Source organism: Cibotium barometz, chromosome 38 (genome assembly GCF_041138505.1).
Source record: "Cibotium barometz isolate CiBa-2024 chromosome 38, ASM4113850v1, whole genome shotgun sequence".
Taxonomy (NCBI): domain Eukaryota; kingdom Viridiplantae; phylum Streptophyta; class Polypodiopsida; order Cyatheales; family Cibotiaceae; genus Cibotium; species Cibotium barometz.
This window is the reverse complement of record NC_141083.1, coordinates 40,973,687-40,988,665: the sequence shown is the minus strand read 5'-3', so window position 1 is coordinate 40,988,665 and position 14,979 is coordinate 40,973,687.

Here is a 14,979-nt window from a genome sequence, read left to right as displayed (position 1 = left end):
AAATAACATTTACTCAACTTAAAATAATAGTAAAATAATACTACCGAATCTTTGCACGTATGCTAAAAGATAGTGGTTGATAGAGAATGGTAGTTAATGATAGAGAATCTCTAAGTTTCCCCCTCCAAAACTAGCTTTGATAATCTTTGTCTCCAACATAGTCATTCTTTCTTTTTCTAAGTCTCCTCCAAATTAAGCTCTCGTCTTCTTCTTCTGTGTGTCTTTTGCTACACAAAATGGAAACCTGTAGAAAGCCTCATACTAGCATTTCAGCTATTACTATATTCAATAGTTATAATATGGACGATGGGACATGGATACCATCTACAATTACAATTAGGAGCTAGGTACTATTACAGAGAAGGAAGAGGAAGATTAGAAATGCTAATGAATCTGTGGAGCCATTCAAGGGACAAGTTAAAGAGTTCAAGGTATGTGAATCAAGCAAGCGTGTGACAGAGGCACTAATATAACATGTTTTCCACCATGTAGACTTGAGGGTGAAAAAATTTCCTCCTCGTCACTCACGATATTGTCCCAACTATGAGTAGTATCTTAGTCAAAGCTTATTTTGTATTGTTTTAAAAGTGTCTAATTGTTGTTTTAAAAATGTTTAATCTTTTGGTTTCATGCAGATATTTATCTATCCTATAGGATAGACTGGCAACCAGTGGTGGAGAGTATAAGTGGGATTTTTGACGCTTTCCATGCATATGTAGGAGAACAAATTTACAAAGGAAGAACTCATAGAGATCTTGTAGACCACGGCATATTTTTATATGATATGCAGTACTACTTAGAACCAAACACATCTTCTAGATGGGGTTGTTTGACTCCATTACCCCTCCCATTATATGATATGCAGTACTTAGAACCAAACACGTCTTCTAGATGGGGTCGTTTGACTCCATTACCCCTCCCATTATTTGGAAGCAAAGATTGGCCATTGCCAACTTCACAAACTAGTGAAAGTTATAGGATTAGGTTGTATCACGACATACAGAAGTCTCTTAAGGCATCTGTTGCAACAAAGAATGTCAAGCTTACTATTTTTATGCCTATTGAAGTGTTTGTTGACTTTTTCTTTTATGAAGAAATAATAAATACTTCAACAATGTTTATTTAGGTCAAGTAAGGCACTCGACTTTTTGGATAATGGTTGGTATAGGACAAAGACAGAAGGCATCATTTCTGTTTTGGAGAAGAAGTCAATAGTTTGCAAGTACATTATTGGCTCTCAAAACTTAATTGCAACTTTTCACTACACCAGATATCATTATGTTAATGGCAACCTTGTTCCATTAGATCAAGATTTAGAGTTAGATCTCGAGAATACGCCTCTAGTAATGGAGATATATTTGGAAGGGAAATTGCTTACAATGCTGAACACACTATCTAAAACATCTCTTTCTCAAATTAGAGAAGACCTTACATACGAGGAGATTGAACAATTGCCAAAAGATTATACATTTACAATGGATAATAAAAAGATAAACCATTTATATTTACATTCACCATTTAATATGCTGTGCATAACATTATGTAAGACACCACTAACAAAACCCCTTTTTTACAGGTGCCAAGGAAAAAGAGAAAATGACTTTCTACAAAGAATTAGTCTCTCATACTATTCACTTGATTAATCGTTGAATGATGACAGTATTGAGACATCGTAACTCCAAAAGCGATTCTATATATGAAAGATTTTTTCCTTACAAAACAATGTCAAGTCTCTTACAAAATTAATGTTAATGTTACAAATGTAAATATAAGTCTAATGATGGTGATGCCGATTAGGGGAACAGGAGCGATGCCGTGATTAAGAGGTCGACTGAGGGGGCCTTCGATTTTTCTCCTCTTGTAGCTGTTCCATTTCTTCCCATAGTGTTTCTTCTCTTTCCCTCTCTACCTCCAGCTCGACCTAGCTCCTGGATTCCACCCACTCATCCACCTCTGCTTGCAGCCTATCATACTCATTCAAGGCAGCCACATGTTCTTCAACTTGTCTTTGTGCTCCTCGTCTCGCTGACATATTCTCTCTGCAGCTTCCCTTGCAAATTTGTTTGCCCTCCTGATCTCTTCTTTTGCGCACAATCATGGACAGCCAAAATAATTCTTTGTATAAATTTTGTCTTGAGCTGTTTTATGTGCAAGGGAGCATATTTGCTCAAACTTATTTCTTGTACACAGAGAAAAGCTTTGTTAGGGACATTATAGCTACGTTTGATTATGCAAGTATGCATTACAAACATCACTTACATCAACAATATCATTAAATTTCTTTATTAAAAGATAGGCATTTAGGGCCATCCATCCATAGAGCCGACATCATTTGGCTAGACTGGCATCCTTATGCTATGATATGTCATGTGTTGTACAAGGTTCGTCTCCATTAGGAGATGTTCCAATGCATATACAAACTTTTGAGCACATTTGAGAGGTCAAAAAACAAGCATCAACTTATCTTGCTTAAATAAATCTACATGCTTGTGGAAGATGGAAATATCAATATGGACTTACTCTCTAACGCGGCCATGATATTCCTGAACAGAGTTAGTAAAATAACATGTGTTTTACTCAATATCGTACAAAAACAAACTCCAATGGTGTCGACTAAAAAAAACAAAGAGGACATAGGTGTTATTAAAGAAAACACATATAGATTACCAAATATTTCATGTCAATTTTAAACTTATCATGAGACTCACTCTTCATGGTAACCCTGAAAACAACTCTGGCCAAGTCGAGGTTCACTGATTCAAACTAGGACATAAGGTTCAAAAATGATGAGCTATCATTTTGTAATGCCATGAAAATGAGAGGATCCACAATATATGTACAGTTTTGGACCTCTTCTGGTAGTAGTAATATACAATACCTAAAGGCAACAATGAACAGAACAAAGAAATAGTCCACTGGTACTTACATCTCAGTCATGCATCATACTATATACATCATGCATTGTATATGCTATACATACCATAGTAAAATATTGACAATCTTATCTGTGATTTCCATTGCGTCATTCCTCAAAACATTTAAATCGTATCCATCCAGATGCCTAACAACTCTTTGGCCCCAAAGTGAAAATGCCGCTCTAACCGGCACAGCAGCCTCCAAAACTCTCAATTCTCTAATATTGTCTGCTTCAATCAGACTTACTTCCCTCTCTATCCTGTCTGCATCTTCTTCTTCTGCAACAATTTCAACCTCATTGGAGGGCTGTGGCTGTGCTGTAGTAGCCTCCGGTTGTGGTTGTGCCTCCGGTTCTAGTTGTTTGTGAGGTTCTGCTTGAGGGGCATCATCACTAGGGTGTTCAAGTCTTAATCTACTCTAAGAATGGGTTTCCTTGTCGTGAGGGGCACGGGAGCTCTCAGCTGGCCTTGTACGAGGATGGAGGGGGGGAACTGTAAAGGATACGCTGCATTTGAGGATCAAGCATTTGGTCGTATTTGTTCCACAATCGAGATGAAGGGTATCAAAATCCCTTGGCATTATTGTGAACCTGTGGGCATGAGCGGCAAGAAAGTAAGCATCTTTAAAAAACTTGATGATCTAGTCCTCAGTGATTTCTTGAAGACACAATACTCGAACGCTCACAAATTTCATGCACAATCCTCTGGAGAGGGATCCTGGATATCGCATGTTGCATGTGTCGCTCAATGCGACGAAGCTCCTGCAAAACTACCCTATGAGCGTGATACCTCCTTGTTCTGCCTTGCGCCTGCAGTGACTCAGTAGGTCTTTCAAGCCTCCGAGAATTTGTCTTGGTACGAGCCACCTAAACAAATAAACAAAGCATTATGAGAAACGTATTTAAAAAGGTCAGTACCAACAAGCAATCTATCAGAAATAGGATTCCATAGTACATTGTATTGCTTGGTATTGACTTCGTGACCCCATGACTCATAGTAGGGTCAGTACCAAGTGATCTAAAGCAGACAAGATTTCGGAGGCCTTTGTATCGCGCTTGGTACTACTGACCCCATGACCAACGTTATCACATTGGGGTCAATACCAAGCGATATAAAGCAGACAAGATTCTGGAGGCCTTTATATCGCTTGGTACTAACCTCATGACCAACGTTATCACATTGGGGTCGGTACCAAGCGATATAAAGCAGAGAGGATTCTGGAGGCCTTTGAATCGCTTTGGTACTTCATTCTGACCCTATGACTCACAGTGGGGTCAGTACCAAGCGATATAAGGCAAACACGAAAACACAAATCTGGAGGCCTTTGAATTGCTTGGTACTCTGACCCCATGACCAACGTTATCATAGTGGGGTACCAATCTGGAGGCCTTTGAATTTCTTGGTACTCTGACCCCATGACCAACCTTATCATAGTGGGGTACCAAGCGATATAAAGCAGACAGGATCCCAGAGGCCTTTGTTTCGCTTGGTACTGACCCCGTGACTCTTAGTGGGGTCAACACCAAGCGATATAAAGTAGACAGGATCTCGAAGGCCTTTGTTTTGCTTGGTACTGACCCCATGACTTAGAGTGGGGTCAGTACCAAGTGATATAAAGCAGACAGGATGCCGGAGGCCTTTGTTTGGCTTGGTACTGACCCCATGACTCACAGTGGGGTCGCCACCAAGAGATATAAAGTAGATAGGGTCCTCGAGGCCTTTGTTTTGCTTGGAACTGACCCCATGACTCACTATGGGGTCGGCACCAAGCGATATAAAGCAGACATGATCCTGAAGGCCTTTGTCTCATTTGGTAGTACTGAGCCCATGACTCACAGTGGGGTCCATACCAAGCGATATAAAGTAGATAGGATCCCGGAGGCCTTTGTTTCACTTGGTACTAACCCCATAACTCACAGTGGGGTTGGCACCAAGCAATACAAAGCAGAGAGGATCCCGGAGGCCTTTGTTTTGCTTGGTACTGACCCCATGACTCACAGTGGGGTCAAGAGCAAGCGATATAAAGCAGACAAGATCCCGGAGGCCTTTGTTTCACTTAGCACTGACCCCATGACTCACAGTGGGGTCGGCACCAAGCGATTTAAAGTAGACAAGATCCCAAAGGCCTTTGTTTTGCTTAGTGCTGACCGCATGACTCACACTGGGGTCGAGACCAAGTGATATAAAGTAGACAAGATCCCGGAGGCCTTTGTTTTGCTTGGTATTGACCCTATGACTCGCAGTGGGGTCAAGACCAAGCGATATAAAGCAGATAGGATTCCAGAGGCCTTGGTTTTTTGCTTGGTACTGACCCCATGACTCATAGTGGGGTCGGTACCAACCGATATAAAGCAGACAAGATCTCGGAGGCCTTTGTTTTGCTTGGTACTGACCTCATGACTCACAATGGGCTCGGTACCAAGCAATATAAAGCAGACAGGATTTTGGAGGCCTTTGTATTGCTTGGTTCTAACCCTATGACCAACATATCGCACAGTGATGCATATAAAAGTAGGTAGCTTCTTGTACTGTTAAGCACATTACGCACATTTGATAGGTAGGTTCTTGCACCATTCAAGCACATTAAGGACCCTTATGTTTATCCAAGCATATGCATTTGCATCACCATCCATATCCTTGCCATCTTGAAAACCTCAAGAAATGATCCCTCTAAAATTCCTTAACCTCATCACGTTTGACACCTCCATTGCCTAGACTCAAGGGTAGACCCAAGAGGGGGGAATGTTAACCCAAGGGTAACTATTGGGTGCCCAACATCGCTTCCACACTCGTGGGCCACATCAACACTAAGTAAAGAAGCCATCATCAAGAAACAAGAATGAACAAAGCTAAATAAACCTAAGCAATCAAGGTCATGCATGCTATGAAGTAGCTATGCACTCAAGGTAGCATACTTTGTGTATACATGCTTGCCCAAAAGGTTAACTAATGGGTGCCCAACATCACTTCCAGTATCAACAATAAGTGAGGGGAGGGAAAGAAGATATCATAAAGAAATAAAGAACGAACAAAGCCAAAGAAATCTAAGTAATCAAGCCTCAGGTCATCATGCAAGATATGAAAGTAGCTATGGACTCAAGGCGGCACACCCCATGTGTACATGCTTGTCTAAGCAAGATAGGCCCTTAACTCTATTATGTTATAGCATTTTATAACTCTATTATGTTATAGCATTGTATAAATTATACTTTAACTTGTAACTTGAAGGGGCTGTGTGGCCAAGCCTTATGTGGAGCTGACATCCCATGCACCCACACTCTTATATCTACATTAGACTCTACTTAGACACCCAAAACTCAGTGAAGTTTGGACACCCAAGACTAATACACAAATTTGTCTTTAAATGAGAAAGAGAAATTAATTGGAGAATGCTCGCCTCATGGCGGAGCATAGTACCTCTTGGTCCCCACTTATCCTCGGCATGTCTTCGGCTCCTCCAATCATTCCTCTAGCCCCGATGATAGCTTCTACATCTGCTTCCATGGACAAGCTAGCCAAGCTCAAGAAGAAGCTTGAAGCTTTCAAAAGGTCTCACAACAAGAGGACACGACCGTGGCAGCGCTCCGGAAGGAGATTGAGCACCTCAAGATCAAAGATCCCAAGACAAGTCCATGCCCGGCCATCTTCCAAATGATTGTCCCTCCAAGAAATATTGCTCATTTTGCTCAAAGGTGCGGGCCATGAGGACAAGGAGTGTTACTACCTCAAGGGACTTCGCCTTATGCAACAACAACTTAAGCAAGGTGCCTCCCCACTTAATCCCTTTGCCGAAGACTACATGGTGACCGCCACTAGTAGTGCTTCAACTTCTTCCCAGAATCCTAACCACCAACCAAACCCAACACCCTTCTTGAACCCTCCCCAATCCCAAACTTATATTAACTCTACCCTTGATGGTCCCTCCTACTTAGCTACCCTACATACCCTTCCCCCCCCATGGCTACTTTTGTACAAACCCCTCCACTGCCTCAAACCACTTCATCTCAACAGGGAGCTCAAGTAGACATGGTAGCATACACCAATACCCCTCATCCCGGAGCAACCCTAACATACAACCCCCTGCCTATGCAAATTCCATATCAAGCAAGCACTCTCCCAACCTATCAGCAGTACCTCCCACCAGTGCCTGTCCCCCCACAAACACCTCAAGTCTATCAAAACCCACCTCCGGTGGTCTATGCGGCAGCCCCTCTAGTACCTCCGGCCGTTAACAACATGTATGGGACTCGGCCTAACCAAAGGTACCCCAATCGCTGTCCTCCCAACAACCCCACCCTACCTCTTATATGCTACCGTTGTAGGGGGAGCGGCCACATGCAAGCTCAATGCATTGTACCAGAGGGCTCGCCCCGATGCCTCCACCACTATATTCGGGATTGTCCTAGAACCCCATTGGTTAACATGGTGGAAGCTGTGGTACCATCTCCCAAGGTTGACACTCCAATAGTGGCAGTGGTGCCACCTGTAAGATTCCTCCCTCAAGTTTTTCAGGTGTGCAGGTCCTCCCCTTTTGATCTTATAATTTTTTCCCTCTCTAAAATAAAAGAAAGATCCTGTTTTACCCTATTTTGGCCTGGAGAGAGAAAATGTCTAGAGGGAGGTAATTCAAAGTTGAGATATTTTTGGATATAAAGATCCTCCTAGTGTCTAAAATGGTTTCCCTAGAAACAAAAATTCAAAAAGAACTTTCCAATGTGCAATTGGAATTAATTGAAAATAGGTATAAAGGACCTTAGCCTAAGGGTCCAGATTTTTAGAAATTTTTAGATTATGGTCCAATTAAGGTTCCTATGGACCAATAAGATTAATCCAAATGTAGGGAGGATATAAATTAAAGAATAATAGAAAACCCCCCCAAAAATGAGTAAATGCTCACATAAGATGAAGAGTGGACTAAGGATCAAAGAAAAGAATTAAAAAACTAAATTTTGACACCTCAGTGTGGGGATCTCCTCTCATGAAGTAGGTGCCTTTTTCTCATCATTACCCCCAATTCTTAATCAATAAAATGAGATATTTTCATCTCTCCTCTCTCCTGTTTCAAAACTAGATCCAAAAAGTAAGCTAAACTGACCCAAAAATGGTCAAAAATTGACCAAATTGATCTGGAAAATTCTAGAATCAGTTTGCTTGGTTAGAGGTTCACTTTTTCCTATAAATAGAATCCTCCTCCTTTGTGAAAGCATAATGGTGTTTATGTACTGTTACTCTATTCTTGTCCTGAGCCATCTACATTGAATTTTTTAATAATTCATTGAATTTACTTTACTCTTGTCCTGAGCCATCTACATTGAATTTTTTAATAATTCAATTGTTTTTGGCCTAATCCTCTCCAAAGTGAATTGGTGGCCACTATTGCTTCAAACAATACTAGAACCCTCAATCCCTCAAGCCAAAGGAGAGCTTACAAGCTCCATGTAAGCTAATTTTCTTAATTTGTTTACAAATTTTAATGAAAAATCTATGGTTTTCTTGATTTTTATGTTTTGCAAATGATTGAATTAGATTCAAATGCTATGCCTTTAATGAAAAGGCCATCGCCTTCTCTTCTTTACATTCAAACCTTTCTTAATCCTAGAAAGATTAATTAAGTTATTAATTAAACTCTTCTTATTGTTTACTCTCTTGAATTTAGAAAATTGTGTAGATTAGAGTTCTATAATTCTAAATTGGGTTAATTAAGTTAAATAAAGAAAGATAAAAATGAGAAATGGTCAGCCATACAAAGGAGGTTATGGTAAAATTTTTCAAAATTTTGTAAAAAAGAAAGTTTGTTTTTACGTTATTCTAAAAGAGTAATTCCCACCATTTTTGCAATTTAGAGAAATATTCTAATTACTCCATGTACATATTCACCTATGAATTTGCATGGATATCACTGATATTAATTATTAAATTTGATTTCTATGCATAGAAAGATGCATAAAGAAATTTTTTTTATTACAAAAGTGTTATTCTTATTAAAAATGATGTAATGTGAATAGAATTTATGTGAAGTAATAAATATGGATGTATGGATAGATGTGGGTAGTCGTACATGTGAACGATTGGATGGATGTGGATGAATGAGATGAGATGTGTATGAATGAGATATGATGTGGATAGAAGTGATGTAATGTAATGTGAATAGAATTTATGTGATGGGATGGTGATGAGAATGAATGTGATGGATATGAATAAATGTGATGTGATGGATGTAAATGAATGTGATGGACATGAATAGATGTGATGTGATGTGAATCGGGATGTGAATGAATGAGATGTGATGTCATGTGAATCGGGATGCCTTTTTCTCATCATTACCCCCAATTCTTAATCAAGAAAATGAGATATTTTCATTTCTCCTATTTCAAAACTAGATCCAAAAAGTAAGTTAAACTGACCCAAAAATGGTCAAAAATTAACCAAACTGATCTCGAAAATTCTAGAATCAATTTGCTTGGTTAGAGGCTCACTTTTTCCTATAAATAGAATCCTCCCCTTTGTAAAATTTTAATGGTGTTTATGCACTGTTACTCTACTCCTGTCCTGAGCCATCTACATTGAATTTTTTAATAATTCAATTATTTTTGGCCTAATCCTCTCCAAAGTGAATTGGTGGCCACTATTGCTTCAAACAATAGTAGAACCCTCAATCCCTCAAGCCAAAGGAGAGCTTACAAGCTCCATGTAAGCTAATTTTCTTAATTTGTTTACAAATTTTAATGAAAAATCTATGGTTTTCTTGATTTTTATGTTTTACAAATTATTGAATTAGATTCAAATGCTATGCCTTTGATGAAAAGGCCACCCCCTTCTCTTCTTTACATTCTAATCTTTCTTAATCCTAGAAAGATTAATTAAGTGATTAATTAAACTCTTCTTATTGTTTACTCTCTTGAATTTAGAAAATTATTTAGATTAGAGTTCTATAATTCTAAATTGGGTTAATTAAGTTAAATAAAGAAAGATAAAATGAGAAATGGTCAGCCATACAAAAGAGGTTATGGAAAATTTTTCCAGAATTTTGTGAAAAAAGAAAGTTTGTTTTTATGTTATTCCAAAAGAGTAATTCCCACCATTTTTGCAATTTAAAGAAATATTCTAATTACTCCATGTACATATTCACCTATGAATTTGCATGGATATCACTGATATTAATTATTAAATTTGATTTCTATGTACAAAGGATTTTTTTTAACTACAAAAGTGTTATTCCTATTAAAATTGATTTCTATGCATAGAAAAATGCATAAAGGAATTTTTTTAATTACAAAAATGTTATTCTTACTAAAATTGATTTCTATGCATAGAAAGATGCATAAAGGAATTTTTTTATTACAAAAGTATTATTCTTATTAAAATTGATTTCAATGCATAGAAAGATACATAAAGGAATTTTTTTATTACAAAAGTGTTATTCTTATTAAAATTGATTTCAATGCATAGAAAGATGCATAAAGGATTTTTTTAATTACAAAAGTGTAATTCTTATTAAAATTGATTTCAATGCATAGAAAGATGCATAAAGGATTTTTTTAATTACAAAAGTGTAATTCTTATTAAAATTGATTTCTATGCATAGAAATATGCATAATGGAATTTTGTTTTTATTATAAAAGTGTTATTCTTATTAAATTTGATTTTTATGCATAGAAAGATGCATAAAGGAATTTTTTTTAAATTATAAAAGTGTTATTCTTATTAAAATTGATTTCTATGCATAGAAAGATGCATAATGGAATTGTTTTTTATTATAAAAGGGTTATTCTTATTAAATTTTATTTTTATACATAGAAAGATGAATAAAGGAATTTTTTAAATTACAAAAGTGTTATTCTTATTAAAATTTAACTTCTGTGCATATAAAGATGCATAAAGGAATTTTTTTATTATAAAAGTGTTATTCTTATTAAATTTAATTTTTATGCATAGAAAGATGCATAAAGGAATTTTTTTAAATTACAAAAGTGTTATTCTTATTAAAATTGATTTCTATGCATAGAAAGATGCATAATGGAATTGTTTTTTATTATAAAAGGGTTATTCTGATTAAATTTGATTTTTATGCATAGAAAGATGCATAAAGGATTTTTTTAATTACAAAAGTGTTATTCTTAATATTAAAATTGACTTCTATGCATAGAAAGATGCATAAAGGAATTTTTGTATTATAAAAGTGTTATTCTTATTAAATTTGATTTTTATGCATAGAAAGATACATAAAGGAATTTTTTATTAAAAGCGTTATTCTTACAAAAATTGATTTTTATGCATAAATAGATGCATAAAGAAATTCTTTTTATTTTAAAAGTGTTATTCCTATGAAATTTGATTTTATGCATAAATAGATGCATAAAAGGATTTTTTAATATAAAAGTGTTCTTCGCATTGAAGCTTATTTTTATGCATAAATAGATGCATAAAGACTTTTTATATCAAAATTAGAATTCTCTTAAATTCTATGTTTAAATTCTATGAGTATTTGATAAATGAATAATTAAATACTCTAAGAGAGAAATTTCTATCATTTTATATTCATTCGGATTGTTAAAGAAAATTCAAGAAATCTATCGAGATCGAAATATTCAGATAAATGATTGATTTATTTCTCATTGGAATTCATCACTAATTTAGAAATCAGTTAAGTGAATATTCAAAGAAAGAAATTCAATAAAATAGTAACTGAATTATCAAAACTTTTCGAGAAAGATAGTTCAGGAAAAATCTTATCCGACTCGAACCTTGAATCAGACTATGACCAAGCCAAACTCTTTCGTCAGTTTTGAGGAAAGAAGGAGTGACCAGTTTAGAAAAATACACTCGAAACTCTCGCCAAATCTGAAACTAAGTTTGAGACCCTTCAAATTGATCTGTGAATCAAGGTTATAGAATTCGAGGAATTCTGGTATGAAATTCAGAATTTCGATCAAGAAGTTTTGGGGATACTGATTCAAGAAATACTCCTTGTTTTCAAAAGAAAATCAAATTGAAAACTTGCATAGAAACCCTATTTTCTTAAAGGAGTGTCTTACGCCAAAATGTTGGAGGGGGCAGAGGGGTCTCATAGCTCATCTCTGAGCCACTAGACTCTCCATCAACAAGAGAATGCCCTATAGAAATATCATGCATACCAAGGGGCGCAACCACTTTCTCTTTACCTTTATGTGATGACATGTGAATCAGATAGATGTGAATGAATGGATGGATGGGATATTGTAAGATTCCTCCCCAGCCTCTCAAGATGTCTAGCATCCTCCCCTGTAATCAAATCCCTCTTCAGAAATATAAAAGATCTTGTTCTACCAGTTTTGGCCTACAGAGAGAAAATCTTCTAGAGAGTGGTAATTCAGTTTTTAAATATTTTTGGATAGAAAAATATCTCATCTTATTAAAATAAGTTCCCCTGAAATAGAAGTTCAAAAAGATTTTCAGAAGGTGCATTAGAAATTAAGTATAATCTGTTCAGGAGGCATTATCCTGAGGATCAAGATTTTTTTAAAATTTTAAATTAAGGTTTCTATGGACCAATAAGATTCATCCAAATGTAGGGAGGAGATAAATAGAAGAATAAAAGGAAAATCCCCCAAAAATGAGTAAATACTCACATAAGATGAAGAGTTGACTAAGGTCAAGGTTAATAATTAAAAAAGAGAGATATTTAGATCAAATGATGCATTTTTGACATCTCAGTATAGGGGAATTCCCCTCATGAAGGAGGCACCTAATTCACATGTGTGGGAGAGTTTTAAACTCCCAAATAATGAGATATTTTTATCTCTCCTCTCTCCTATTTCAACTAGATCCAAAAAGTGGACTAAACTGACCCAAAAATGGTCAAAAATTGACCAAACTGATCTGGAAAATTCTAGAATCAATTGGCTTGGTTAGAAGCTCACTTTTTCCTATAAATAGAAGCCTTTCCCTTTGTTGAAGCTTAATAGTGTTTTTGCAATATTACCCTACTTCTCCCAAGAGCCAGAAAACTGTGAATTTACTCATAATTCATTAGTTTTTTGACCTTCCCTCTTCTAAAGACTGGTGGCCATTCTTGTTTCAAACAAGAGTAGAACCCTCAAACCATCAAGCCAAAGGAAAGCTCTCAAATTCCTTCGTAAGTTGGAGATTCTTCTCTTTTCTATTTATTTTATGGTTTTTATGATTTTTGTCTTCTCTAAATTGAAAATGATGTTAGGCCTCATTGAAAAAAGGCATTCCCCTCTCTTCTTTAGTAAATCCAACCATTCTTATCCTAGATGAATGATTAATGGATAAAATCAAGTTTTCATGATGTCTCTCTTTGAATAAAGTAGAAAATGTTTACATTAGAATGATTTAAATACTGTTGGAGAACTTATGTAAAAAGTAAAAATTTGAAAAATGGTCAGCCATACAAAGGAGGTTATGGCAAAATTTTTCTAAAATTGTGAAAAATAAGTTTTACTTTTTTATTCAAAAAGAGTAATTTCCATCGTATATGTATTCTTAAAGTGTTACTTTTCATCCTAGGTATAGAAAAATGCTTACTAAAAATATTTTATAAAAAGAAAGTGTTACTTTCTTTAGGATTAAATTCTATGTATAGAAGCAAGCTTATTGAAATTTTATTTTGATCATAGATATTTTTTATATTAAAAGTGTGATTTTCATCCATAAATGGATGCATAAAAGAAATTCTTTTATATTAAAAGAGTGATTCTTATCATAAATGATTTGTATGCATAAACATATGCATAAAAGATATTTTTTATATTAAAAGTGTGATTTTTATCATAAATGATTTTTATGCATAAATGGATGCAGAAAAGAAATTCTTTCATATTAAAAGAGTGATTTTCATAATAAATGATTTTTATGATGATGATAAAAGTGTGACTTTCATCAGAATTAGATTTTATGCATAAATAGATGCATATAGAATGATTAGAAGAAATGCTACCGTTTCATATTCACTAAGATGGTAATGAGAAAATTCAATTTTAAACTATCAAAATCGAAGATCGAGATAAATGATTATTTTATTCCTCATAAGAAATTCATGTTTTAGAAATCTGTAAGCAAATATTCGTCGAACGAAATTTAGAAAAAGAGAAATTGAAATAGTACCTTTCGAGAAAGATAGTTTAGGAAGAACCTTTCCAGACCCAAACTCTGATTTAGACTATTGACCAAGACCTAATTCCTTCGTCAATTTCAATCAATGACGATGTGCCCAGTTTAGGAAAAATGTACTCAAATCTCTCACCGAATCTGAAACTAAGTTAAGACTTTTGATTTTGATCTGAGGATCAAGTTAAAAGAATTCGAGTAATTCTGTTTGGAATTCAGACCTGGATCTAGAAGTATTGATATACGGATTTAAGATTATTCATGGTTTTCAAACAAAACCAAAACTGAAAACTTGCATAGAAACCCTATTTTCTTAAAGGACTGTCTTATGCCAGAATGCTGGAGGGAGCATTTGGCATACATGTTTATCTAAAGGAAGTTCGGTTGCAACAACAGCTGGCGGGGAGTGTTCAAAAGATAGCTCACGCGGCAAAAAGGTGCCGAGGTCTTGACCAGCCTAGGTATGGTGAAAAATGGTATGCTTCCGATATGATGGGCGAGGGCCGACGAAGCGATCCCTGAGTGAAGTACTAGGACACCTAAGGAGGATCCTTGAGGGTTTTGACCAAGCGATGCATGGGCTCGCGGTGCTTAGGACACCCATACATATGTCGAGGAAGATATAAATATGTATGTTGACGAAATGATTAGTGTAATCTGTTTTACTGGATCTCGTTGGCTGACCAGCTGGTCCCAATGGAGAGTCCAGAGTGGTACTGTTTTTGTGAAACAAATGATTGAATGGAAATTTTGAGTTATGAAATCTGTGATCATATCTGTTTTGTCAATGGATTATTTTTTTATATTAAAGTTTTAAAGAGGAGTGTGTGCGTATCTGTTTTCTAAAGCTAAAGTTAAGAAAGGCATTTCAATTATGGGTGGGTGAGTACTTGTTTGGTTCTACCGATTCCAGTGGTAGGGTGGTGGCTAACCCATGGGCCGGATGGTAGACTGG